Source organism: Nelumbo lutea, chromosome 1, assembly GCF_056320005.1.
Source record: "Nelumbo lutea isolate HS-2025 chromosome 1, American lotus-T2T, whole genome shotgun sequence".
NCBI classification, from domain to species: Eukaryota; Viridiplantae; Streptophyta; class Magnoliopsida; order Proteales; family Nelumbonaceae; genus Nelumbo; species Nelumbo lutea.
This window is the reverse complement of record NC_142684.1, coordinates 43484073-43512054: the sequence shown is the minus strand read 5'-3', so window position 1 is coordinate 43512054 and position 27982 is coordinate 43484073. Positions and strand designations below refer to the sequence as shown.

Genomic DNA, 27982 nt, shown 5'->3' with positions numbered 1-27982 from the left:
CTATAAGTGATCCATAATAGTTGATAAAATCATATTTGATAATGACTAGTTGTAGTAGAGAGTGGATCAAATCCCATAGACACCAAGTTGGATGTTGTGGGTATGGGAGATAGGTTACCCCTATTGTGTATCCTCATGAAATCAAATAAATAAATAAATAAATAAAAATTAAAAAAAAATATTTTCAGAAAATAAGAGAAAAGATGAAAATTGTTGAACACTTGAACTGATTGAATAAAATAAAATAAACGGAGAGAGAAGTTACATTGCATCATCGAATGCAAGACAACAATAAATCCACCACCAAAGAAAATTCAACTAAATTGCTTCAAAAAACAAAAATTCAACTAACTATAAAAGCAAAACAAAAAGAAAGAAAAATCAGGGTTATAAACATATTGAATAATCCTACTGAAAGAAACGCAACTAGAGTCTCTCTCTAGTCTTCATTTCTTCACAGGGCGTCCTCTTATCTCTCTAGATTTGGTTTCTTTTGGTTTCTTTTTGTACTATATATATTCAATTTATAATTCATAACTTTGCTAATGAAGATATCACATATTCAAAGGAAAATATCATATACATAAACCTTCAAAGGGAAATATCACATATTCAAGAAGATATCTTCATGAAACAAGAATCATAATATAAAAAGCAATTAATTAGGAAGCAGAGTAACAAAGAAGAAGAATTTCATCGTGCACGTAGTTGATTGTTGAAGACAGAGCGGAAGATGTGTAAACTTGGCTAGATCTGAGAAAGAATCAACAAAAAATGATGAAAGCCTTTATTAATCGAAGCAAAATACCGGTTCTATGAAGTTCAAGACAGATCTAACATTACCTTGTGTAGATCGAAGTGAAGATCCTCAACCTCCTATCAGATCGACAAGAACCCCGCAACCAGACATGAAAATAGCAAAACACGAGTCAGAAAAAAAACACAAGATACTAATCGCCGACCACCAATGACCATGCCTTGGTCGGAGATGGAGGTGAGAAAGTACCGTTAGAAGGAGGGGGGAGGGGGCGGTGGTGCAACAGATCTCCTGTCACCCGAAACGGCTATTTTTCTCACAAAGTCAAAAGCAAATGCATACCCTAATTACATTGTCGAGCGAAGAGAGCAAGATTGCATAAAAAAAAATCAATGCAATAATGCACTCTTCAATCGATGCATTCCTGTCTGAAAATACAGTTTTGCACTCATTTTCAATGCATATATGTATTGCAAACAAACACTTGCAAACGCGAACCGGAGTACATAAATACCCCAGTTTGACGTTTGTCTCACCAAAAACGCAGCCTTAGCAAGAATTTTGTAATAAAAGACTCTAATGCTATTTATTCTTGGCCATTCTTATCTAGAATGTGAACCAAACATTATATATATAGAGAGAGAGAGTGGAGCAACGCCATCTCTTGCTTCTGTTCCTTCAAACCAATGTACCAAAATCATTTTCAATGCTTAGTCACCCACATTAAATGCTTCCCCAGTCCAAATTTGGATGAGCTCACCCACCGCAATCACCTCTCTCTCCTGAAGCGAACACGAGCGAGAGACCGTGACATCTGTAGTGTGTTCTTCTACCACTAACACCGTAGAAAGCCCATTTCTAGTTCGAGTTTTTAAGAGAAAATGCAAGCCCAGATAATAAGCCCAGATGGAGAAAGCATGGAAATAGTGGTTTGGAGCAACAAATTTTGGGTTTGACTTTAGAGCAAAGAAATGATAGAACGCAAAAAAGAACCAACTAGGTTTAGGCTTTGTTTGACATGCATTAACTTTTTTTGCTTTTCTTAAGCTTTGCATGTCTACTTCCTTTGTCTGCACAATATAAAAACTCTCGTAGATATGTTGCCCCCATCTATTTCTTAGTAGCAAGCAAATGCATACGATGCATGGCTAGGGTTGAATACATAGAAAATTTTGGTTAGATTAAGGTTGACAAATTTGGGGTGGTCTTGATTGAGGTATATTTTCTATGTATAGATGTTATGACGTAAGAACAAATAAAAATGAATAATAAGGGTTATTTGTCTCTACTTTTCTTTTAGTTTTCTATTTAATATATGCTTGTCTTATTGATAAAATTGGAATATATTATGCATGTTATTTCATATTCAATAATTGGCATGTCAATGGCAAGTATATTAATAAAACCCATCCTTTGAATATTAGACTTGAAAAACGTGGACCATATTGGAGATTGAAATAGGTTCCAAATCTTGTAAAGTTCTATTTTTATGATATTTCTGTGGATGGAAATTATCTGATGTTAATTGGTTAACAAAAGTAGATTCTTCCAAAACTTAGAGGATTGATATTTGGGGCTTAGACTTTTTTTTTTTTTATTATTTTTTTGATCTGTTGGGCTATAGGCGATTGACCCATGAGAAATGCTCTCGTCTTCATTTGAACAATGGATTCATTGTAGGAGTTATCTCAATGTATCAAATATGTGAAAGGTAAATGATTATCCATGATCTACTTGGGGCTAAGGAAACCGGGTTCATATAACTCTTAGATACTTTAAGCTAATTTTGGCAGTCGATGGCAAAATGTCTATGAAGCAATCAACTAAACACATAGAGTAGGTTTTAGTAACCACCTAGTTTAGACCTCATCTAGAATTTTGGGTTAATAAATATATTGAACAAACTCATTACTTAGCATGTAGTGTCTTCATTATATCTTGCATTTAAATTGGACTTGTTTAAGAAAAGAACAATGTGTATGACGTTTTTTAGAGGATAAAAAAGCCCATAAGTTGATCCATTCATTCAAACTTGATGAAATACCATTTACAAGAATAGTGTTAAAAAATCTGGAATAATTGAGGAGGTAAAAGGCCGATTCAAAGATAAACCTTGTTTTGCTATCGCATGAGCAGCCTTATTTGCAAATCGATGGATTCTACAACATGACTAAATTTAATCCAATGGGTTCTACAGTATCTTTAATTTCCAGAGAAAAATTATAATTAATATTAAAAATGCAGTAGGTAGGTTAGATTAATTACACACTATTGGAATGTTGAACCACGTTAATGACATCTTATTTGTCTTGCCTGACCGGCAATCGTTCAACTATATTTTCCAACAAAACCGATTGAAACCTCTCTTGGCATAACCGGCCCTTTCATTATGATGGAAGTTAAAGCAGAAGAATACTTTGTGTTCCACTGGGAACAAGTGTCTAAACCCAACATTTTCTCAGCCTCTCATATTCGCCTATTCTGCAGTCATTTTAACATGTCTAAACCCACATTTTCTCAGAGTGTTTTGATGTTTTGATAACAGGGGTAGAAGCAGAAATATGAAACCAGAATCTTCGACGATAACCAATGAACCATTCTCATTTCATTTTTATTAATGGGTGAGACATATTTACACATTATAGGGGGGATTAACCCTTTAAGGCGCGGGGAAATAGCAATGTACACGTGACGTCCACTCCGGTAGTTATGTGGATTAACTTTATTTATTTTACAAGCTTAATTAATTAATATAAGTGCTTTCAAAAAAATTAAATAAAATAAGTAATTTACCTAAACTAACTTAAATAAGTTTACTTGATATAATATCTAAATCAATTTATTAAATGAACTTGTCTGAACAAATTAATTTAAGTTAAAAGATGTTCCCCATTAATTTGTAATATTAATTTTTTGTACAGGTTATGAACTGAATTATTTCCTACTTTAAACAAATAAGTCATTCTAACCTTCATTAATTTCTTGTTGTTTAATTCAAAATTAGTATTTGTTCATCAAAATTGGCGATGCAACTTGAATTGCAGTTGGATTGATTAGACCTGAACCAAAAATAATGGTTAGGTCGGACCTAAATTGCTGGTTTGGCCCAGTTGGAAATATCTTAAGGTTCCTTTTGATTCAATTTAATTTGACAAACGAGTCCCCACCAGTATTTGTTTAAAACTTTTATCAATTATTTATTTATTTAATTTACTACGATAGCAAGCTCTTCATCTTCCTAAATCTGTTCCATGGAAATATTCGAGATACGTGGCATATGATGAACTTTGGAGTGTATACTATTAAAATTAAAATTAAAGGATTGCGGTGAGAATGGATCAGAAACGCGACCCTCCCTCTTTCAATAAAGCCGCATCTACAAATTTATGGCGTCGCCCGGACTCGAACCGGAGACCTTCAGTGTGTTAGACTGACGTGATAACCAACTACACCACGACACCATTGTCACATTTCTCAAGTCTATTCTTATAAGTAGTATATAATACATACCGACAGCTACTAAATCAACCAACGGTTTATCAAGAAGCAATATAACATCGAAAAAATGTATGATGCCCAAAAGATATGGTGCCAAAGAGCTTTGATCAATTAAAACTCACTAATTTTGATAAATATCACTTGATTCATTAACACATTTATGATATCAGTTTCAACTTAATTTAAAACAACATTTTCATAACATGATTAACTCACAACCACTGAATAGGCTTTTTATAGTTTTCAACTTTGCATAAACTGACGTTTGGAAGGGTTGAAGCACATAATTTATGGCTTTTCAAGGTGAGCCCCACATGGACAGTCTATAAGCTTTGTTTGATGAAAATTCCAAGGAGTGTTTGTCAGTCATTTGACGGGATGTCTACTCCAATCTCTTTGAATGGCTTATCTAGAGTGCTTCAAAGCAATTGAACCAACTTAATTGAGTCTTCATCTAAGCTCTCCCCTATGGGGCCCTCATTTAAAGGGTTGTCCACTTCTATCTCTTTGAATGATAGAACAAACCTAGTAGAATCTTCAGTTCAACCCTCTCGAAAGTAAACTGCCCGGTAGATACTTGTCACAGACAACTATATGGTCCAACTAGTCAGGACCTGTGCGTTGAATGGGCTTTATTTATAAGTAAAATTGGAAACAGAGCTCTATGACATTTCCAATTAAGTGGTGTCCATATAAGTTCAATTCAAGTATTATTTTTGGGGGTTATGTCTAATTTATCCAATCACAGTTTAAGTTGCATTTAAGTGAGAGTGCCCAATTTCCTATTCTCTAAATAAATTTGAAAAAGAACATTTTTATTAATTTTTATTGGTTTATTATTATTTTTTATTCTTTCTATGTAAAATTATAAAAAAGCATCCGCTTAGAACAATTCTATAAACCACCCTTGTGTTTTGACACTAATAAAGGCCTCTAATAGTTTTGAGAAAAAAAAGTGCAAATACTTCCTTTCCCTTGACTTTTCCATAACAAAAGCATTAAAGTCTTACAATTGTTAATGCATTATCATACATAATTTAAAGTTTCAACCTTATCCTTTACTAATTTATTTTTCTAGATAGTTGTCAAAGAATAATTCTCCTTTCTCTTCTAGGACAAAATAATGTAAAAAGGCTGAAGTGAAGTAGAATCAATGCATTACATCAGCATTTTTTATTTGGAATGCTAACAAAAGGAAGGCATTTGCATCTTTTTTTGAAACAATAGGGGAGGTTTTGTTAAGGTCAAAACACTGGGGAGCTTCATAGGATTATTGTTAGAAAACCCAAAGAGGTTTTCATAGTTTTCCTTATTTTTAAATGGAATTTAAATTGATTTTGAAATAATTAAACTATATTTAAAATTAATATTTTTTTGTTAATTTTTAAAATAAGTAAAAATTTGAATTTATTTATGAATATTAAGTTTTATTTTTAGTGGAACGTAAGTTGGTTTTTAGTAAAAACTGAATATGTATTATAATGCATAATTGAATTTATTTAAGTATAATTTCTTATTTTTAGTGGAACTTAAGTTGGTTTTAAACTAATAAAATTTAATTATAAAACTAATAATTGTTTGATAAATTTGTATTAGTTTTATATTAATTTTTTATTTATCTTGTTCCTTTTAGGGAAATTGTCCAAAACCCACCATCACTTTTTCTGAATTCTCTTAAATTCATCACAACTTTTCAAAACGTCCAAAACTCACTATGTCAGTGAGATTTTATTTTCTTAAACTCCCCACAACTTTTCAAAATGTCCAAAACTCACCATATCAGTGAGATTTCCTAAATGCGTATTTCATGACTAAACTGTCCCTGAATGGTGAGTCGGCCTGTTAAACAATATTTTTGACCGAAATTCCCTTAAGCGCCCAATCCTATTTCATATATAAGATTCATTACAGAGTCTTTCTTCCATTGGCATCTGATACATCATATATGTATGGTCACTGCTTGTTTGCTTTCTTGGGGGAAAATATGTTATCAGATGTTGTCAACATCTTTGGATGTTCTCGCATGTTGAAATATAGACCAATTTCTAGCATCTCATCCCCCAAACTACTTCTAAGTTCAAACACAAAACATGGATTTTGATGAATAACAACACCTGATTTACACCAAAACCAAAGTATCCCCTCTTTTTAGATGTTAATATTGTATTCACCAATCAATAACAAGCCCATCGAATCTGCCCGGCTCTGCGGTTTGGGTTGTTTTATCGCAAACTACTTGTCAAACTCAACCAGTTTGACCTTTAAGAGACTCTTTTGAAGGTAAGGGTTGGAGGTTTGTCACTCGTATAAAACGGAAACTGAAGCAAGGTCGTTCTGAAATTTCTGATCCATCTTCATTTAATTCCATCCAGACATATACTTGTATGGTCACTGCTTGTTTAATCCTTTTTTACTTTGACTAAATGGCAAAGTGTTCAGAAGATGGTTTCAGCCAATACCATACGGAAAATTTTTAATCGCATTCAGATGGTCACCGGTTGAAATTCTAATACTGGATTAGTCTTGATATATACAATACTACATATAAAATTTAGTCAGTCATTACTCTTGATATGCTTTTTAAGTATTTTGATGTTTATGCTTAGCACCTTCCCATCTTTTCCTTGTAGACCCTTGTAGTCATGCTATATTTCATGCTAAAGTGTCAATTTATATGTTCCTGTCCAAAGGATGATTAACATTGTTGCTTTATATTTCTAATCTTAAACCTCGTTATCCCCCAATAACACAAAGATGAAGGTTAGGGTGGGATCATGATTATCCAGTTATCCCCCAAGAATATAAGGATGTCTCTATTTTGAAAGCTGAAGAAATATTCTCAAAACACTACTTGGTCCAAAATGGACTTTAAAAGAGATGCTCTATCTTTTTTGGAAGCCATTACTAGTTTTGATCTTTTATCTCGCAATGCCGATCCTAGCCTCCCTAAAGTAGGATGGGTCTGTCAGTGTTTTTAGTACGTATTAGACTTCTTTAATGAGTGCAATAAAACATCCAAACATGATTACTCAGTTCTGGATTTAATTGGCAAGGCAAGCTGAATTATGTTGGCAGGGCAATAACCCGACCGTTCTTCTCAGACGATGAGAGAAGTAGCGGCCGGTGAGACTGTATTCCGATTGTTTTTCTTCTCAGACGATGGGAACAGCTTTGATGAGCATCCGACCGTTCTTCTTCTCAGACGAAGGTATGAGAGAAGCAGCGACTGGTGAGAAGTTGTGGACTGTTATTCTTCTCAAACACATCATTTTCTTCAAGTTCTCAAACGAAGGGGAAGCAGCGGCCGATGGAGGAAGAAAGTAGCGGCTAATGCTTGGGTTTTGGGTTGAAGAATGAAGGGTAAATGGTAAATTAATGATACCAATTAGTCAAGTTACCCTTATCTCACTGACATGGTGAGTTTTGGACGTTTTGAAAAGTTGTGGTGAGTTTAAGAGAATTCAGAAAAAGTGATGGTGGGTTTTGGACAATTTCCCTTCCTTTTATTAATGAAATTCTTTTATTATATTAATAAAAAATATTTTATCAATAACAATAATTAATAATTATTTTTATTTTATTTAAGTAACTTACTAAATTATTTTTATTATGGTTGATTAATTTTTATTATTTCCAAATGGAATATAAATGAATTATAATTTTGAATGAAAGTATATTATATAGCATAATAATAATATATCATTGAATATCTCAATTTCAATATAATTAATCTTTACTAATAATTACAGTATGCAAATATAATTAATGTATTGTATGCAATTAAAATGAATATTAGTGGCATGAGTTATTGAAGGAGAGAGTTAATAGCATAATTAATGAGGAGCGATTATTAAAAGTGTTAATGGAAAAGAGGAGAGAGAAAGAGAGGGGGAGGGAGAGAAAGTGCCAAGCTGGCACTTGGCACAAAGACTTTTATATGTTACTGATTCTATTTAGAGAAGCTACTAAAAAAAGGCATTCACAGAGCCATCTAAATGCCCCCCCCCCTCGGTTGCAAGGTTTGAAATTTTGATATATCAGGCATGTGATATCATATTGGCAGATGGCCGATATGCCTTTTTCAAGGATTTTCCCAAAATCTTTTAAACCGACCCCTTGGCATATTTGGAAAAAAAAGGGGGTATTTGAGTGTATTGATACTTTGAACCTTGGTTGGTTGTGGATACATTTTGACCCAACCTTCTATCCACCTAATCCTTATGGTTGTGTTTAGTAAAATGGAATCGGGGTAAACTTTGCACCCTAGTTCGATTTTGCAAGCATTTGGTAAACATGTAATTTTACACCATAAACATTTTACCATTTAATTACATCTATAATCGATGTAATAAAAACATCAAAATTTTTAATGTATTTATTACATCTCTCTCTTCTCCTTCTCTCTTCCTCCGACGAGAACAAAGAGGCGGCGACAGTAGTGGTTGACCGCCGGCGATACTAATTGTTATTTGTTCATCATCTTCCTTCGACGAGAATAGAGAGGTGGCAACGAGAACAACAGTGGGTGCCTTCCCCATGACTGCCCCTTTGATGGTTGCCACAGTGGTGGAGGTAGTGGAACATGGAGCTGTAGGCTGTTGTAGTGGTTATCTATTGCCGCCACTTTCATCATCTTTTCCTTGTTTCAAATCTAAAGATGATAGCTTGTTGCAGAAAAGGGTTTGTCGCTTAGCCTACTACTAGAAGAACATGGATCTGTTGAGCCTGGAAAATCCCATCCAATGAAAGCACATCCTTATGTTTGTGGGTTGTAGCTACTGGATTTTAATCTCATAAGAGATTAAATCCAATGGGTTTGATTGGTCAATTACATGAGAAACTGCACATGCACACTTGGTTGAAAAATCAGTTATTCTCTTACAAAAACGCAGTTTTGAACTTGTCCCACATTGTAAAATTATAAGTTTTGTTTTCAGTATTTCAATAGAAGCTGATTTACACTCCTTAGAATTAGTAGAGGAGAGTATGGGGATTCTATACCGTGCGCACGCGTGTGTGCGACGCAATGAGGCACTTTAAAGGCGCACCTTGCTCGCACTTCGCGCACACCCGCGTGGCTCGCGATGGACGGCTCTGGTTTTGGTGCGTTGATTACCGTTGATGAGATCAATGGTCACGATTTGATCGAGTGTGATCAAGAGGCACAATTCAAAGTTAACAGCCACCAACTGCTAACTACTTTTTAAACAGTCAAATGTTTGAAATTATGACTGTTCAAGGTGCCTTCTCTAAACCAGCACCTACCTTTTCTTCATGCCTCTTCACAAATTATTTAAGGAGCATGAATCAGACTTCAAATCAGATAATTTCAAAATTCACTATCTCTCTCTCTCTCAGTTCGGTTTGCTACAATCTCACATAAGATTTCTTTGGAGACTCTTCAACTTTGCTGGTTGCAGATTCTCACCCAAGGCTCTGTTATATCCTGGGAACGAATTTGCCTGTAACCCAACAACAAACTCAGTAAAACTGAGTGGGGGCAAATAACGTTCTAAAGACAATGTCTTCAGACGCGCCTCAGAGCTTCTCCTCCAAAGTTACAGTGACCCCATTCTTCTCCAACAATAGTAGCTACTCGTTTCAGAATTGGAGACTCTCTCAGTGATCCTCTCCATCTGAAATCAGAACTTTTTGAGGCATTTCCTCGTCTATATTCTCTTCTGATTCTTTTCATGTATTCTCTTTTTCTGCAGTTTGGAAGTACGACTCCTAGAAGGACTCAGTTCTACAAGTGACGAAGGAGGCGTACACAGCTTGCAACACGTTGAACCCAATCATTGCCTACAAGGATGGGAACACCAAGGTTGAGCTCGACTGGTCGGGGCTGTTCTATTTCATCAACGGAACTGAGGAGAACTTCTAGAAGGGATAGAAGATGACCATGGTCATGTTGTTGCCGAGACACCATGGGTTTAGCTCGTTTGCTCCAGCTCCTGCTCTGGTAGTGGCACAAGAGGGACCGATGCTCACAACCGCTCGCAGTGCTCTGTTTCTTGGCCGACCAACAAGGATTGCAATCTCTAGTTGCAGTGGACTTTTACATTGTTCCCAATAGCTATAAACAACTATACACTCACATTTACACTGTTCTTCCAAATGTACACAAGGGTAAAAACAACACAAAACCGATTCAACTTTTGCATTTATCCATCTAACCGTTTTTCATTTACACTGGTGTATTTTTGTATTTACACCTCAAACAAACGAAGCTAAGTGATTTTTGCAAATGGATCAAATGAAATCAGGCATACGAATATCCTAATTTGATTCATCAACATTTATATCTGAATAGAATTTTGTCTACAAGATTTAGATCAGATTCAGATCAAATTTATATATTGAATACTATTAATAAATTAAACTACAAATTATCAAATTATTATACATTGCTAATAAATTAATATAAAAATTACTTCATTAATGAATGAATTGAAATTAACTTCTAGGAGACATGAACTTATGACTTTAGTAAAAAATACAACATGCAAACTAACTTTACTAACAAATACAATATAAAGTAGATAATGACCACCCCATACTTATGGCCTGTTTGTTTCCTGTTAACTCTTATCTCTTAAGAGGTATCTTTTAATTTTAAGAGAAAAACGGTTGTTCGTTTCCTCTTATCTCTTAAAGTGCAATCATACAACTTTTTGTTTTCCAATGATACTCTAATAAAGAAAAACAAAAACTCTAATATATGGGGTCAAAATGGACATTTGATAATTTTTAGAATTCAGAATTCAGAGTTTAGGACAACATTCTCTGCATTCAGAGTTCTGAGAAAAGAAAATTTCCACAATACCAATATACCTCTTAATGTAATTATTGCACTTTCGAATGTTAGACTTCAGAGCAAATGAACAGGCCCTTAGTACTAGTGGGGCACAGGAAAAGCCGTTATCCAATAAGATGACGGAGGGGATTAAAATTGAAGCACAATGGCAATCTAATATTGGTTTTGTTAGTAGAAATTGAAACAGAAAGAGTCTTGTGACATTTCCAATTGGGATGTTATGGTTGAAGTCCAATCCAAGTATTCTTTTTTGTTTAGATGACCTTTGTTAATTGTTATTAATGGTTCAAGTCCAATCCAATTTTAAGATTTGAATTTATATTTTATTAATGAAATTATTTTTAATCAAATTTATTTGAATTAATTCAAAGTAATTTAAATTTGCCCAACTTATAATTAATTAGAGTTGTTGTAATATTATTAAGTGAATTTTGTTACGTAACGTGTGCTAAAGTTTTGTTACTTAATTTTGAATTTATATTAATGAATTTGCAAATTACTAATTATAACAAAATCATTTGACACCTGCAAAGGACATGGTTCAACTCACACCCATTGTGTAGCCTCATGAAGCCTAAAAGAACGGAAAAAGGAAAAAAAAAAAAGAAACTCACACCCATATATATGAATAATTGAGTATTGTATAAGAAATTAAATTATTTCATTTAATTAGTTAACTAAGTTATTAAGTAATTTTTCTTTGCTTAAACAAAAATTAATCTTCAAAGTTTCATTCACATGCTTGGTATTGTTGAAGAAAATAACAACCTAAATAAAAAAAAGTTTATTGTGTTCATTACTTCTAGGGAGATTTTGCTTAACAAAGACCTATCTCTTCTCTCCTCCACCACCGTGCTTTGTACCTTTTAAGTCTTGGCCATGAACTTAGCTTTCCTCTCATCCTTAATTTGTCTTTTTCACATGATGCAAACATATAAAAACAGTAATATTGGCATTCATAATCAATAAAAATAAACATCATATGAAACAAAAATAAAATGTACCATCAAAGAAACTTATAACAATATTGAAGTCCAATAAAATCATATGTTGCATGAAAAAAAAGATGTACAATTTCAAAAATAAAAAAAGAAAGTTTAAATGACTTACTTGTCGGTGGTGGCACAAAGCTTAAAGTAGACAAAAAAAACTTAATAGTCACTAATGTATAAATGCATGCGTATTTGTTGACAGTTTTGTGTATTACCGGCAACTTGCAAGTATATGCATTTTCTTCAAAATATCTATGATATTTAGGAAATTATACATTTTATTGGAAATTTATTTTGCATTTTCAACAAATTCTATCCAAATGTTCATGATAACTATAATTTTTTGGGTACTTCATGATAAATATAATTAATCTGAAGTAAATATCAATAATTTTCATTAATTATTAACTCTAAATTAATTCTATAAGCATTGACTAATAATTATTTATACAATCATCATTAATGATCAATAAATAATTAATTAGATAATTACTTGAGTAATAATTTCTGTAATATTATCAATAAATAAATAAGTTTGTCTAAATTAATTAATTCTTGAAAAATATATGTACTCATAAATAAATAATTAATAAAATATCTAAATCAGCTGATATTTTAAATATTTTAACTATCCTATATGTTTAATGTTTGGGAAGTTTCTGCCATTGTTACGATGGTGAAATGGGAGGTAGAGTGAAGTACCCAGAGGATTGAACCTATATTGAACCGGATTTGTAGTGTTTTATTTTACATTACTTTTAAATTAAACTTAAACTCAATTTAAATTAACAATTTTTACTTTTACTTAATTTTAACATTTTAGTAAATGGTTGTTGATGCATAATTTAAGTTATGATATTATGCTAAGTTTACTATTGTTTAAATTTTTAATAATGTTAGATTTTTTTATTATAAATTAAGTATAGTATTATTGTAATTAATTTTAACAATTATTATTGTAAAAACTAAGAAACAATAACTTATTTTGAATTTTATTTTATTCTAATCATTTTTAAATTGAAAATAAATTTTATTACTTTATATTATAAAATTATCATATATAATTATTAAATTTTATAACGATAACATTAAAATATTATAGATAGATATAATAATACTTTAAATAATTATGAATTTTATTACTTTATTTTATTATTTTTTCGTATTGTATTATTTATTTTTTCTCTTATTAGTATTTTATTACTTTATTGTATTATTTATTTTTTCTCTTATTAGTATTTTAGATATTTTTACTCATCTGGTTTCATTGTTTATGGTTTAACTTAAATTTTTTTTTTTTTTAAGTTTTAATTCAAATATTAATATTTTAATACATTGATGAAAAATTAAATGCATGTCTTTGGAAGGTAGAGAGAGATAGACATAGGAATAGATAGAGAGAGATAGGGATGAGAAAGAGGTGTTAGAGGAGGAATCGAAGTTTATTTTAATGCAACCTTCCTTAGGGCTTAACCAACAAATGGGTTTCCAACATTTCTTTTGATTTGGACTCTCACCACCAGTAGAATTTTTAATACTTAAATAATAATCTATTGCTTTCTTAATTAGAATGGGGGAGGTAAAGATTTATTATTAAATAGCTTCTGATGATGTGCTATCTACTCACTCCCTCATTGTCAGTGATTGGACTCGGAAAAAGTTCTGATCTTGCAATGTTGAGCTGTATTGCTGAGCTGCAAACTGTAAGTCCGAGTTGAGAAGGGCTGCAAAGAAAGAAGAGTTACAGTGCCTGGGTAGGTTTTACCTAGGAATACACTCCAATGCTTAAGTCAATGAGGAGATTTTAGTAAGAATATGTGAGAGAATTCAGGAGCTTCTGTGTGCATACCTTTCAGAGTGATCTTGGGGTCTTTTTATAGCTATATGAGGTTCAGGTGCCATCAGTCAATGCCTCTAAATCTTCTAAGGAGCTATTTCTGCAGTTTGGGGCGTACTGGACTGTCAGTTGCTAGATTCACACGATGGTTACAAGTCACCCACGGGTCTTGTGGTGTACGGTTCGATGAGTTGTTCCTATGGTCGCGGTAACGGTGTTTGTGAGGGTGCAGCATGTGAAACGGTTTTGGACGAGCTCGGAAGGCCGAGCTCACCCTAGCTCGGCTGCATACCTAGTATTGATTGCCACGTGTTGGTTTGTCGAGCTGTCTTGCTGATTTGGAAGTTGTGTTGCTAGTAGCGTCCATATGTCGATAGTTGCATGGGGTGACCAAAATACCCCTCATCAATTGCCCCCCACTCTTGAGCCACTACCTGGAAGGCGAAGAGAGTAGAAGCTTTGGGGCATTTTGGGCCTGTTCACTCTGGCTACCGGTCCAGCTCGCTCCTATAACTGGCTCAGATTGCTTTTGTTGCTAGTTCAGTTCTCTTGATTTGGTTTTGCTCTTTCTAGAATGTTTTGGCACAATCAGTGCAGTTTTGATTGTGTGGGGTGGTGGGCTTTTTGAATTTTGAAGGTGCGCACATCTTCATTTGAATTTTTGAGATGAGCACTAACAGGTTAGGTACATAGGCCAAATTTCAGCTGCAGCCAGATTGTCATGTATTGGCAACGTTGGATTATGGACAGTGTGCTCTTTCCAGTTGTGGTTCTTCATCTGGGTCATCGATTCCTTCACCCGCGAGCTTTAAATATGAGGTCCCTTGAGATCCCCACTTTGTCACTATTTTTGGACTTTTCTGGAGTGATGAGAGTGGTCTGCGAGTAGGTTTTTAGTGCTGGCTTGCTGAGGCGAGCTCCATTTTTCACTGGCGAGCTCTGATTACTTCTTCTCTCGAGTTTGGTCGCTATCATTAGAGGTTCCTTTCTGAGTTTTTTGGTGAGTATTCCTACTGTTTCCTCGTCATGTCTCATAACTCAGCCAATGATAGGGTATCCGACAATGGGTCAGAAGAGGAGTCTGGCTCCTCTGACAAAGATACTTTGGAGTCCTTTTTTGGTGGGGCCTTGGTGGGTAAAGGGGATGAGGTTGAGGCTGCGATAGGCTCATTTGGGCGAACCCAACAGTCCGGGGAAGAGATAGTTGAGTTGTGCCATAGATACGAGATTCCTTATGAGTACCAATGGATCGCACCTGCTTCTAATCATTATCCTTGGGACCACGACAGTGAGGGGCTGTGTGTTTATGAGGAGTCATTGGCGGCCAGCCTCTGCTTCCCCCTCCATCCTTTTATCATTGTTGTGTTGAGATGTTACCAGGTATCACTAGGTCAGCTCGCCCCTAACGGGGTTAGGACGTTGGTCGAGCTGATTAGCTTGTTCTATCACCATGGCTTACCTTTGAGTATCGAGGCCTTCTTGGCTCTAGTGTAAATGAAAAGAGTTTCTGGCCCATTCTGTTTCTACCTTCATTTCTACAGCGGGAGGAAAATTTTTAATTTCCCTAACAAAGTTAGGGGCTGAAGACAGAGGTTCTTTTTTCTTTAGAATGAAGGTGGTTGGGATGTCAGTTCTGCCTGGTACAGTAGTCCTCTAAAAGTTGTTGAATGCAAGGATGACAAGCTATGTGCTGTTGTTCAACGGCTTGCTCTAGTATGTGTTAGGATTAAGGATTTTCTAGCCGAGCTGATGCTTGTGTAGGCAGGTCTGAGCCGTATAGGTAGGTCGATTGTCAAGTTGCACATTGCATGTTTTGTTCAGATCACATATCTATTTGTTTTTTCTTTTTGCTAGTTAGGCAACTGATGTTTCTATTTTTGCAGGCATGGTGAGTTTGGCTTCTATGATGTCTACTAATGAGGAGATGAGGTCTTCTCGTAAGAAGTGCCTAGTTGAGCGTAGGCTATCTAGGGAGATAGTCTCTTCATCGGGGACTCCTCCTGTCGTCGACCTGGAGGGGGAGGGAGACCCGATTTATACTGAGTAGGGCCCTTCTAATCCCCAGCTTGTTGAAGAGACACGAGAGGCGAGCCCTTATGTTTCTAACATCCCCACTTTCATTCTATGCATTATAGACATGAAGGTGATAGATCGGTCGAGCGACACCCGAGTGACACTTCGGATTGGTAGGTGCATACTTCTTCCCAAGGATATACGGCGGTTCGACGAGATGGATATTGCGGAAGCTGGAGCTCGGATGACCCAATGCATTATTTAGGTTTTATCGCCTTATTCTCCATGGCATTTCTTGGTTTCTCTCTACAAGATGTCTTATTTTTGTTTTCGTTTTCGCAAGTGAACTCCTATGGCCAGGCCTTGCTGGATCGTGCTCACTCTAGTCAGAAGGAGAGGGCTAACTTGCAAGCTAACATTGGTTTGCTCAATGCCAAGGTGCAAAAACTCGGGCTAGATTTGGTGGAAGAGCGTGTGGATCACCACTACTTGTATAATGCGAACCTAGACCTGTAGTGCGAGCTGACCGAGTCGAGGTCGAAGTGTGCCTAGAAGATGTGTCCAAGAGCTGAGTAAGCTAGGGATGAGGCCGTTGCCTCTTACTTGGAGTCTCCTGCGTATGAGAAGCAGTGAACGTAAGATGGTATCCCCTCTATGAAAAAGGGATTTAAGTTGTGCCGCCGCTATCTCAAATCCTTGTTTCCCAATCTCGACGTCAGCTCTGTCACTTCACAGAAGGTCCCACACGAGCTCGTCATGCAGGTAAACAAGGAACCTTTGACCCCAGAAGAGGAGGAGGATGGCGAAGAGGGGGTTGGAGGAGAAGACAGCAAGGAGGCTCAGGATGATATCGGTGGTGATGAGTAGTCTGCTCTCTAGCTCGGCCGGTAGCTCTATAGTGATGTTGGTGGTTTTCTCTACTGTTCCAGGGGCTTTATGCTCCTGTAAGATTTTGGGGCCTGCGTGCCCCATATTGTTTGAACCTGTTGAAACTTTCCCCTTTTCTTCTCTCTCTTTCTCTTTTTTAAGTGGCCACTTGACCTGCTTCTTGTAAGGCCGTTTTGGCCCTCTTCTTCTTTTGCCAATGGAAATAGTTGTTTCTTTCAATACTTGTGGTCTAGTTGCTTTTCATTACATGGCTACTTTCAACTGGCTCTGACGAACTTGGTATGTGATTGTTGATTTATCACTACTAAATTGGCTATCGGTTGGTGAGCTGCCTGAAACTCTGTTTAGACATAGTATCGATGCAAGTTGTCCACATTCCATGCCCATGGTACTACCTTACCCTCAAATGCAGATTGGTGACTTTAGCTTATCCGTTAGATAGAGGGTGTGCTACCGAGGTGAAGTTCTACCTTATTCCCATTTGAGCACTCCGGTTCTGAAATTTAATGTCCTTGAATTGCTTCCCATTGTCTAAGATTAGTACTCTAGGTAATCCAAATTTGCAAACTATGCTTCGCAAGAAAAAGTTCTGGACGTTGTGAGCTGTTATTGTTACTAGAGGTTCAGCTTCCACCCATTTGGAGAAGTAATCCACGACTACCACCAAAACCTTCTTCTATCCTTTAGCTAGTGGAAAGGGTCCCAACAAATCTATGCCCCACTGCGCGAATGGCCATGGGCTGGTCAAGTATCTTAGGTCGGTAGCGGGCTGATGTAGGATGTTTGTGTGCCGTTGACACTTGTCACACTATTGGACTACCTTGGTTGCATCAGTTTTCATGGTGAACCAATAGTATCCTTGTTGTAGGACTTTTTGAGAGAGGGCTCTGCCCTCCATGTGTCCTCCGCAAAGGCCTTCATGAATTTCTTGATGGACTTGGCTCACTTCAGCTCGATGTAGGCATCATAGATAAGGTAAGGTAAAGGATCTCCTATAGAGCAGCTCGCCTACTATCACATAGTGGGCTGCTTGTTGCTCTGTTTGTCGAGCTGTGTTTCTTTCCATAGGTAGTGTTTGTGTCTCAAGTAATTGTAGATTGGGTCGACCCAGCTCGGCTTTGCGTCAATTATGTTGGCGACCTCTTCACTCATTTTTTCTATCAAAGGGCGAGGTATCTCTTCTATGTACATAGTTCATTTTGTCGAGTCAATCATGGTTGCAAGTTTGGAAAGGACATCAACCTTTGTGTTTTTTTATCTCGGAATTTGTTGGAGATACCAAGAGTCGAAACTGGAGTTCTCTTACTTTGGCTAGGTATACTTCCATGGAAGGATCTCTGGCTTCATAATCTTTGTTCACCTGATTCACAACGAGTTGCGAGTCACTGCAGATGACTACGTATTTAGCTCCTACCTCTTTTTCCAGTGCCAATCCAGCTAGCAATGCCTCGTATTCAGCCTCATTATTCGAAGCTCAGAATTGGAACTAGAGCGCATATTCTAGCTTTGTATCACAAAGTTCGTATAGCATTAACCCAGTTCCTCTTCTGCCATGGTTGGATGAGCCGTCTACATGAAGTATCTAGGATTCCTCATCCCAAATTGCTATCTCATGAGGAGGGGTGCCACACTGGACGAGACTTCTATTTCTAGCTCTATCAGTTCAGGCAAGGGTGAGCTGAAGGTACACTCGGCAATGAAATCTACCAAGACTTGTGCTTTTATTTCTGTGCGTGGTTTGAATCAGATATTGTATTCACTAAGCTCAATTGCCCATTTGGTAAGTCTTCCTGAGACCTCAGGCTTTTGAATGACATGTTTCAGAGGTCGATCGGTTAGTATCACAATGGTGTGGGCTTGGAAATAGGGTCTTAGTTTCCGAGCGGCTAGCACTAATGCAAATGTGAGCTTTTCTATGTTAGAGTACCATGTTTTAGCAGCATGGAGAACCTTGCTTACGTAGTACACTAGTTGCTGCATTTTATCTACCTCTCTTATAAGGACTAAGCTAACCACCTCGTCACTCACTGAGAGGTAAAGTTTAAGCTCGTCTCCAATCTCTGGCCTGGTCAGCAGGGATGGTGAGCTGAGGTATTACTTTAACTCATCGAAGGAGACCTAACATTCCTGAGTCCTTTCGAAGGCTTGGTTTTTCTTTATAGCTTTGAAGAAGGGAAGGCACTTCCTAGCCAATTTAGACATAAATCGGTTCAAAGTTGCTATTCGTCCCGTTAGTTTTTGGGTTTCCTTAACCGAGTTGGGTGGTCTCACGTCTTTGATAGCCTGGATTTTTCGAGGTTGGCTGCTATGCCGCACTAGCAATGGTGTAACCCAAGAACTTACCTGAGGTTACACCGAAAGCACACTTGTTTGGGTTTAATTTTAAACTATGTTTTCTCAAAACATCAAACACAGGACTTACAACCATATCATCTACATAATACTCCACTTTACTACCGATTAAATCAGAAAAAATAGAGTTGACTAATCGTTGGAAGGTTGCCGCAACATTCTTTAAACCAAAAGGCATGACCTTGTAGTAGTATAGGCCTGTTTCAGTGATAAAGGCAGTCTTCTCTTGGTCCTCTAGATCAATTAGGATTTGGTTGTAGCCTGAATAGGCATCCATAAAACTGAGTAGCTCAAATCCCAATGTCGCATCCACCAGGCGATCTATGCTAGGTAAAGGGAAGTTGTCCTTTGGGCAAGCTCAGCTCAGGTCCGTAAAGTCTATGCACATCGGGTATTGGACTTCTTTGATGAAGCCTACTACTAGAAGGTTCCCCACCTCTTCATCCATTATGTTCCACCTTTCTGGGGCGAGGTTTCTCTTCCTTTGCTAGATGAGTCTAATTGTAGGGTCAACGTTAAGTTTATGAGTTATCAAACTAGTGTCTATACCAGGAATTTCAGCTGTTGACCGGGCGAAGACATCTAAATTATTTAACAAGAAACTTACCAGTTCGGATCACAGGGGTTCTTTTAGGCAAGCTCCAATCTGGAGCATTTTCTCAGGTTCAATTCTGGAGACCTGTATTGCAATGGTTTCCTCAGTGGGGTGAACTCTTTCTTCTATGTTCTCCAGTGGTGGTTCTCTGTCGATATCAATTGTCATCTTGCCCTTGGCCTTTAGTGAAGCTACATAACACTTCTGAGACTCTAGTTGGTCTCCACGTAGCACTCCTATACTTGTATCCGTTGGGAATTTCAGTGGAAGGTGGCACATTGAGACCACAACCTGCAATGCATGTAAGATCGGTCGTCCCAAGATTGCATTATACGGCAATGAGGTGGCCACCACTAGGAAATCATGCTCAAAATGCACCGTATGGGGTGGTGAACCTGCCTTAACCGGCACTCTTATCCTACCGATCGGGTGAACCACCTCACCGCTGAATCCCATTAATGGTATGTCTGTGAGCTGCAGGACAACTTTACTAAGTTTCATCCTCTTGAAAGCTTCTACAAACAAAATGTCTATCGAGCTGCCTAAATCCACTAGAATCCTCTTCTAAAGTTGTTGATCAACTTTACTACTATGGCATCGTTGTGGGGGTATTGGACCCTATGCATGTCATCCTCTGTAAAATAAATTACCTCCTCTTTTTGAGGCTGCCTGCATGGCTTACTACCCTCTTGCTCTAGTTCTCATACTACATTCTTTCCTACTGACGTGGTGCAGCTTACTATTATCAAGCCTCTGGTAATTACATTTATGGTCCCTCAGACTTATCTCTCTTGTGACTGCTGGTTTTGGGGAGCCTGTTCCTACTGTCTGCTGCTCCGAGGCACCTCCCTGCTAGTTCCTACTTTGGACTGATGTTCATCTTTGATGAAGCGCCTTAGATAGCCTCTCTTGATGAGGTCCTCAATTTCGTTTTTCAAGTTCCAACAGTGCTTATGGCGATATTTATTTGGGTTTCGAGTAGTAGGATCTCCTCTCATCTTTGGTGACCATTTTATGTAGTCATTGGACTAGATTTGCATCAAGATCTCCTTCCTCTTAGCATTCAATGGGATAAATACTCTCGTATATGCTGGTGGCATCGGTAAGTGCGGGCCTGATCTTCTGGCTGGCGACCTGCTCTTTCATCGTGGTGAGCTATTGCATCTTCTCCTTGGCGATCTACTCCTCCTTGGTGACTTGCTCCTTCGCTTGGTTTGGCTTGTACTTGCTTTCTCTTTCCTGTTGTGGTGAGCTACTTCATCTTCAGTTTGCTTTCTCTTTCCTGTTGTGCCAGACTTTGTCCCTATTGCTTCTTCCACCTTGATGAAGCGGTGTGCAACGTCAAGAAATTTCTCCATGGTGGCTAGGGAGTTTAGTTCAAGCTTTCATTTGAGCTTGCTATGTTTCATACCCTTCTTTGTTGCTATAAGTTATACCGAGGGGTCCAAATCAGAGACCTGTAGATGCTTCATGTTGAATCTTCAAATATATTCCCTAAGCGTCTCATTCGACTTTTGAATAATGTTGAACAAGCAGGCTGCTGATTTTGGGTGTTTCCTGCTAGTGGCGAATTGGTTGATAAAGAGTTTGGCAGACTAATCCCAAGGTGGTGGGAAATGCTATGCACATGCTGGTGTCATTTGCTCCATGGGGAAGCATTAGGGTCTAGAAGCTATTTGCGTACTCCATTGGGTCTGTTTTTCCTCTATAGGATTCCAAAGTTGGTGCTCAAAAGTTCTTCGGACGCGGTGCTTTAAGAATCTCAGGTGCTAATGGGGTTTCATGTGTTAAGTTGGGAGGTCTTGAGAGGGAAACCACCCTACTGGTTCCTACACTATTATCCCCGTGTTGTGCTTTGCTATTGGTGCAGGCGAGTTTGATTTTTCTTCCTGCATGGTGTGTGCGCTTCTTGCTCTTCTTCCTGGTGCATTCAATGGAGCTGGCAGTGTTGGTCTTGGCAGGAGCCTCAGCTCGACTCTCTGCGAGGGTCTGCTCATTCCGAGCTGTTGTGTTTGCTCTATCCGAGACTTGTATCTGACTGCGCACTCATGGGCGGGGTGGGTCTTCATGATTCAAGTTGTTGTTCTGAGGAGGGAGTCGTTGGCTGATCCTCGAAACCTCCTGGTTATTGTTTGGGACCTGCTGACCATTGAGTGGGATCCACTGGCTATTAAGGGGTTGTTAACTATTGTGAGGTCGGCTGTTATGTGGTATCTGCTGATCGTCGTGCGACATCAACTGATATGGTGCTACAGGGTGCTGCTTTGGTTGGAATTGTTGTTGTTGCTGCCAAAATTGTTGTTGCTATGGTAGTTGGAATTGTTGTTGTTGCTGCCAAAATTGTTGTTGCTATTGTAGTTGGAATTGTTGTTGTTGCTGCCTAACAATGAAGACAAACCTGTTTTCCCGTGACCGCATTTGCTCAGTCATGGTGTACACTCAACATACTAAGTTGTTGAACTGTTGTACGTCCATTACTGTCAGGGGTGCCACAAGTTCATGACTGGAGGTGGGGGAGGCATGTTCACATTGTCTTTGACGTGATTGTTGGCAGAAGGATTGTTTGAGGATGCCATCAAGAGTGGTTTCTTTAGAGAAGAAATGAAAGAAAGGATGAAACGAAAGAAAGGGAACACTAGCTTTTCGTTGTGTTTCCCACAGACGACGCCAATTGATGATGCTCTATCTGCTCACTCCCTCGTGCTAGTGATTGAGTTCGGACAAAGTTTTGATATGGCAATGCCGAGCCATACTGCTGAGCTGCAAACTGTAAGTCTGAGCTGAGAAGGGCTGTAAAGAAAGAAGAATTAGAGTGTCTGGGTAGGTTTTACCCAAGAAGACACTTTGATGCTTAAGTCAATAAGGAGATTTTAGTAAGAATATGTGAGAGAGTTTAAGAGTTTCTGTGCGCATACCTTTCAGAGTGATCCTGGGGTCTTTTTATAGCTATGTGAGGTTCAGGTGCCATCAGGCAACGTCTCTGAGTCTTCTATGAAGTTGTTTCTGCAGTTTGGGGCATGCTTGATTGTTATTTGCTAGGTTCACGTGGCAGTGACAGGTCGCCTGTGGGTCTTGTGGCATACGGTTTGGCGAGCTCTTCATATGGTTGCGGTAACAGTGTTCGTGAGGGCGCGACACGCAGAATGGTTTTGGAAGAGCTTGTGTTGTCGGCGGGCCAAGCTCACCCCAATTTGGCTGCACTCCTGATATTGATTACCACATGTTGGTTTGCTGAGCTATCTTGCTGAGTTGGACACTGTGTTGCCAACAACATCCACATGTTGATAATTGCGAGGAGTGACCAAAATGCCCCTCATCAGCTTCTCATTTTTATTCTTCCATAAAAACCATAGAATAACTATACATTTCTCTTTAACCCACAATCCAAACAATTATCATTGCCTTGCATTGGTTTAGTAATCCTCCACCACCAATCCTTAACTGAGGGATCCCCAATTCCTCATCCCTTGGGCCCTTAAGATTCGACCCCAGCACTAGCTGAACTTGTTTGGCATACGAGAAATTTTTAAAGTTGTGGTCTAGACCCTCTTCACCATGGAAGGCACAAAGAGCTATCAATATTACAACCTCTATTAGTGAGAAACTTCTTGGTAGGAAGTTTATAATTAAGAAGGAAGAGAAAATCTCTCAATTTTGGGTGGGAAAGAATTTTCGAATTTTTTTAATTTCAATTTTTGTATTCAAACCATTAAGATTTGATAAGCACTCCATTTTATAGGCCGATCCAATAGAGAATTTCCCGTTGGTAGTTAATCTCCAAATTAATTTGTCTTCTACATCTGAGGAGGGAATAAAAATGGGTTGGATTTTTCCCATAAGGAGAACGGAATCATGGGCCTTATTAATCTTTCAATCCAAGTTTTCCTCTCATGGTTCTAACCTCATTAACTTTGAGATTTAAATTTTCAATGGAATGAGGGTCCACATCATCACGTAGGGGGTTTTACCAGCCCATATATCCGTCCATAAATTAACTTTAGATCCCTTTCTAATTCTCTGTATCCTATTTCTTTCTTAATAACTTCACGAGAATAAATAAATAAAGAATCTCCCTCCAAGCCTATGAAGTCCCCTTCTTTGCTTTTTCTTCCCACAAGTATGACTTGCTCAATAATTGCTTTTCATAACTTTAACCCAAAGGTTATCATGATCTATCTGGATGTGCCATCCAAGTTTAGCCAAACTAGCATTATTAACACATCTAAGGATTTTTACCCCAAGACTTGGGGGTACACATCTTCTTCCAATTCATGAGATGGATAGGTTTTCAATCCAACGACTTGGTCCAAGTGAAGCCTCATTGGGTTTTATCTAAGTCATCAATCACATTAGTAGGGGTTTTGAATGACCTCATAATAAACTAGGGCATGGTGCCAAGAGAGGCATTAACAGGAGGCAACTTACCTGTTGATGAGGGGCATTTTGGCCACCCGACACGATTGAAGACACGTGGACGTTGTCAGCAATACAGCGTCCAACTCAGCAAAACAGGTTGCCAAATCGGCACACAGGTACGTGGCTGAGCTGAGGCGAGCTCAGCCTGCCGATAACAATAGCTCACCCCGAAACCATTCTATGCACTACGCCCACACAAACACCATTACTGTGGCTGTTGGAACAGCTCGCCGAACTGTGTGCCACAAGACCCACAAGTGGCCTATATCTACCATGCAAATCTAGCAACTAACAGCCCAACGCACCCCCAAACTGTGGAAACAGCTCCGCAGAAGACTCAGATTGCTTGATTGCAGCTGAACCTCAGATAGCTATAAAAGGACCCCAAGATCGCTCAGAAATGTATGCACACTAAAGCTCTTGAACTCTCTCAAAGATTCTCACTAAATCTCCTTACTGACTTAAGCATCGGAGTGTCATCCTGGGTAAAACCTACCCAGGCACTCTAAACCTTATTTCTTTACAACATCTCTCAGCTCGGCATTGCTTGGCTTGAACTTAGTTCGAGCCACATTATCGGACACGAGGGAGTGAGTAGATTTGTGCCTCATCACCTGCCATGGAGAGGGAGTTCCTTTTCCATCTTGCCAATTTATTTACCATTCTATCATGAAGATCCCTATAATTCTCTTTCTTGATCCTTCCCTTTAGGATGTGAGCCCCTAAATATTTGGAATTTTAAATCTCTCTGGGGATTTTAAAAATTTTTGACAAGATCCTTCGAAATCTGTCATGAATGTTTTTTTGATAATATCAAGGAAGACTTGGAGAAATTTGGCTTTTGACATGATGCCAAGGAAAAATGATCCAAGATATTCTTAATTCTTAAATAAGCATCAATGGATGGTTTGTCGAAAATTAGGCAATCATTAGCAAATTACAGGATTGAAATCACCATTCATAGAGATTTTACAACCAATTAGTTTATCCCAAATTATAGATTCTCAATCAAGTAACTAGGAAAAAGCCTCAGCATAGAGCACAAAAATGTATGGAGACAGGGGATCCCCTTGTCTGATCCCCCTTAAGGGAATAATTTTCATTATTCCATTGGGTGGAGTTCCATTGGTAAGGATATGAAAGGAGGTGGATTTTATGCATTCGATCGCCTAAGAGATCCATTTATGGTGAAATCCAAAATTGTGAAGAACTTTTTCAATGAAATTCCATTCAATCCTATCGTAACTCTTCTCTATATCAAACTTACAAGCCATACGACCCTTTTTTTTCATTTTTTTCCTCATGGTGTAAAACAATTTATGCACAATCAAAATGTTATCAGTTATTTGTTTGCTTGGCACATAGGAACTCTATAAAGGGGAGATGATATCCTTAAGGAGAAGTTTGATTCGGTTTGCTAGAATCTTTGCAATAATTTTATAGACCACATTGCAAAGACTAATAGGCCTAAAGTCGTTAACCATTTCTAGATTCTCTTTTTTGGGAATGAGAGTGATAAATATGTTATTAAGGGCTCTACTAATTTTCCGAGAGTGGAAAAAAAGCCCTAACAGCCCTAGAGACAGAATACCCAATATTATTGATTAATAATTTTAAAAAATAAGGTAATCAGTTGTCCGGACCAAGAGTAGGGCTGCAACTTGGGCCGCGTTGATGATCAGGTTAGAGTTAGGTTTGAAATTCTTGAATCCGACCTTAGTTTGGGTTGGGTTAGGGTTGACCCCTTGGGCAACCCGACCCAACTCGAACCCGACCGCCTATAGTACTAGACTACTAGTCTACTAGTCTACAGCTCTACTACATGTCATATATATATATATTATCATGCCTTTTTTAAAGTTTTTCACAGGTACTTGACTTGACTACTTGTCTTTTCCTTTTGTCTTGTAATTTTTTTGTGTGACCTACCTATCAAATAGATTCAAATTATTTGCTTGATCCTATGAATTGTTATTAGTGATTTTATTTTCATAATTTTATGATTCATTATTGTTGATTTCATGAATTTATATTTTTGAGAAAAATTCTATCATAAGTCATAACTCATGATAAATAAATACTTATTTTTCTACTAGATTTTAAGGGATAGAAAGGTTGGGTTGGGCCCAACCCGAGCCCAACCAACCTGAAGTTGACATAGGATTGGGTCAGGTTGAGTTAGGGTTAAAGGAATTAGTTAGGGTTAGGGTTACGGTTGAGTAGGTTGGGTTGAAGGTTGGATTAGGGTTGAGGGTTTAGAACATAGGATTGGGCTAGGGTTGGCCTTAACCCAGCCTAACCCAGCTCGACTTGCAGCCCTAACCAGGAGCCTGGTCTGGAATTGTTTGGAGGGTTTTGAAGATTTTAGTGTTGGAAACCTCACTCATGAGGTACCGGGTCATCTTTACAGGGATACAAGGTTCAATATTATCGATAAACTCATCAATAGCATGAGTACCCTTTGATTTGAGTCTATCCCCATAAACGATGTAAAAAATTTCACTAATACTCCTCTCTTCCTGTGCCTAATCCCCATTCCCATTTCTAACACTAGTAATTTTGTTTCTACATCTCTTAATGGTGGCGGTGGTATGAAAAAAAATATTATTTCTATCATCCAATTTTAGCCACCAAGTCTGTGTTTTTGAGCCCAAAAAAATTCTTAACGGACTAACAAATTATCCAACTGCTTTTGTAAAGCTTTTTCCAAATTGACAAGGGAGGGATTTGCTGGGTCATCGAACAAATCTTGCTTCTTTCGCTTTTTCCAAATTGACGAGGGAGGGGGATTTGCAGGCTGATAACAAAGCCTGCTTCTTTCGATTTTTCCATAACACTTAACTTTGATAACCACGAAGCTGAATCTGCTTACCAAGACCTCACGGGAGAAAATCCAAAAACCAAACCAATAAAAAACACATCATTAACACTAAGTCACTGATTAATAAGATACAAAAGCAAAATAAGAGTAAGAAAGATGAAATCCCATCTTTACTTGTCAATCTTTCATTCAAGAGAGGTAATTTAGGCCATGTTTGTATTAGATAGTGTATGCCCTTAGCTCCAATCAGGATGATGTACATTATGACATTTAATGTAAATGAATAAAGTACATATTTGATTCATGTTATTATAGTGTGTTTCTGTGTAATGCCCTTAAACTGGACACATATGAGACTCGTGTTAGTTTAGAATCTTCACGTCGTTGGATAGATCTGGGGAGATTTATCTTGCCAAGGCTGACACTGATGTGTCGCCAAGTTGGTTGGGGTGGTTTGTCTCATCTACCAGGGTGAGACTTAAGGTACATGCATTGTGGGTTTCCTTGAAACCCTAAACCGGAACAAAATTCCAGTATTGCCCTGGACCTTGGAGATAGATGGGAAATTTTGAAATCTTACACCTAACCCTTAGACTCGATTATAATATTACACTAGGTGTCGAATTAGGATGTCTTTGATATGCCAATCAATGAGATCCTTACAGGGGGTAAAAAGTAGGTATGTTGGGACAGTCCGAGAATTCATCTCAGTGGGTGATCGTAGTGACGAGATCAGCCCCTTTGTCGAATAAAGTGAATAATCGAGGATGCACTCTCTTTGATGAAAACCAAAACTACTGGTAGTTGATTTCAACCGTTGAAATTTGTTTTGCAAAATATATTTATATAAAGATATACATATATATATATTATTGTTTCAAAATGTTTGCAAAAGGTTTTAATTCTTGGGATCCATGTGAGTAGAGAGTACAACATTGTACCTTACAACCGAGGGAGAGGTTAAGTGTAAGACCATTGAGGGTAATACCTGATGGG

The 27982-nt window shown here is 37.8% G+C and overlaps 1 long non-coding RNA gene and 1 other non-coding gene across 2 annotated transcripts; both read right to left on the bottom strand.

The window, feature by feature from the left end:
• Positions 1-516: 516 nt before the first annotated feature.
• On the bottom strand, positions 517-1364 carry LOC148874442 (uncharacterized). Its single transcript, XR_016105167.1, has 3 exons — positions 1007-1364; positions 844-876; positions 517-753 (listed from the first exon to the last, which is right to left on the bottom strand). It is a non-coding gene; the product is annotated as an uncharacterized LOC148874442 (long non-coding RNA).
• Positions 1365-4144: 2780 nt separating this feature from the next.
• TRNAV-AAC (transfer RNA valine (anticodon AAC)) lies at positions 4145-4218 on the bottom strand. Its single transcript has one exon. It is a non-coding gene; the product is annotated as a tRNA-Val (tRNA).
• Positions 4219-27982: the final 23764 nt, after the last annotated feature.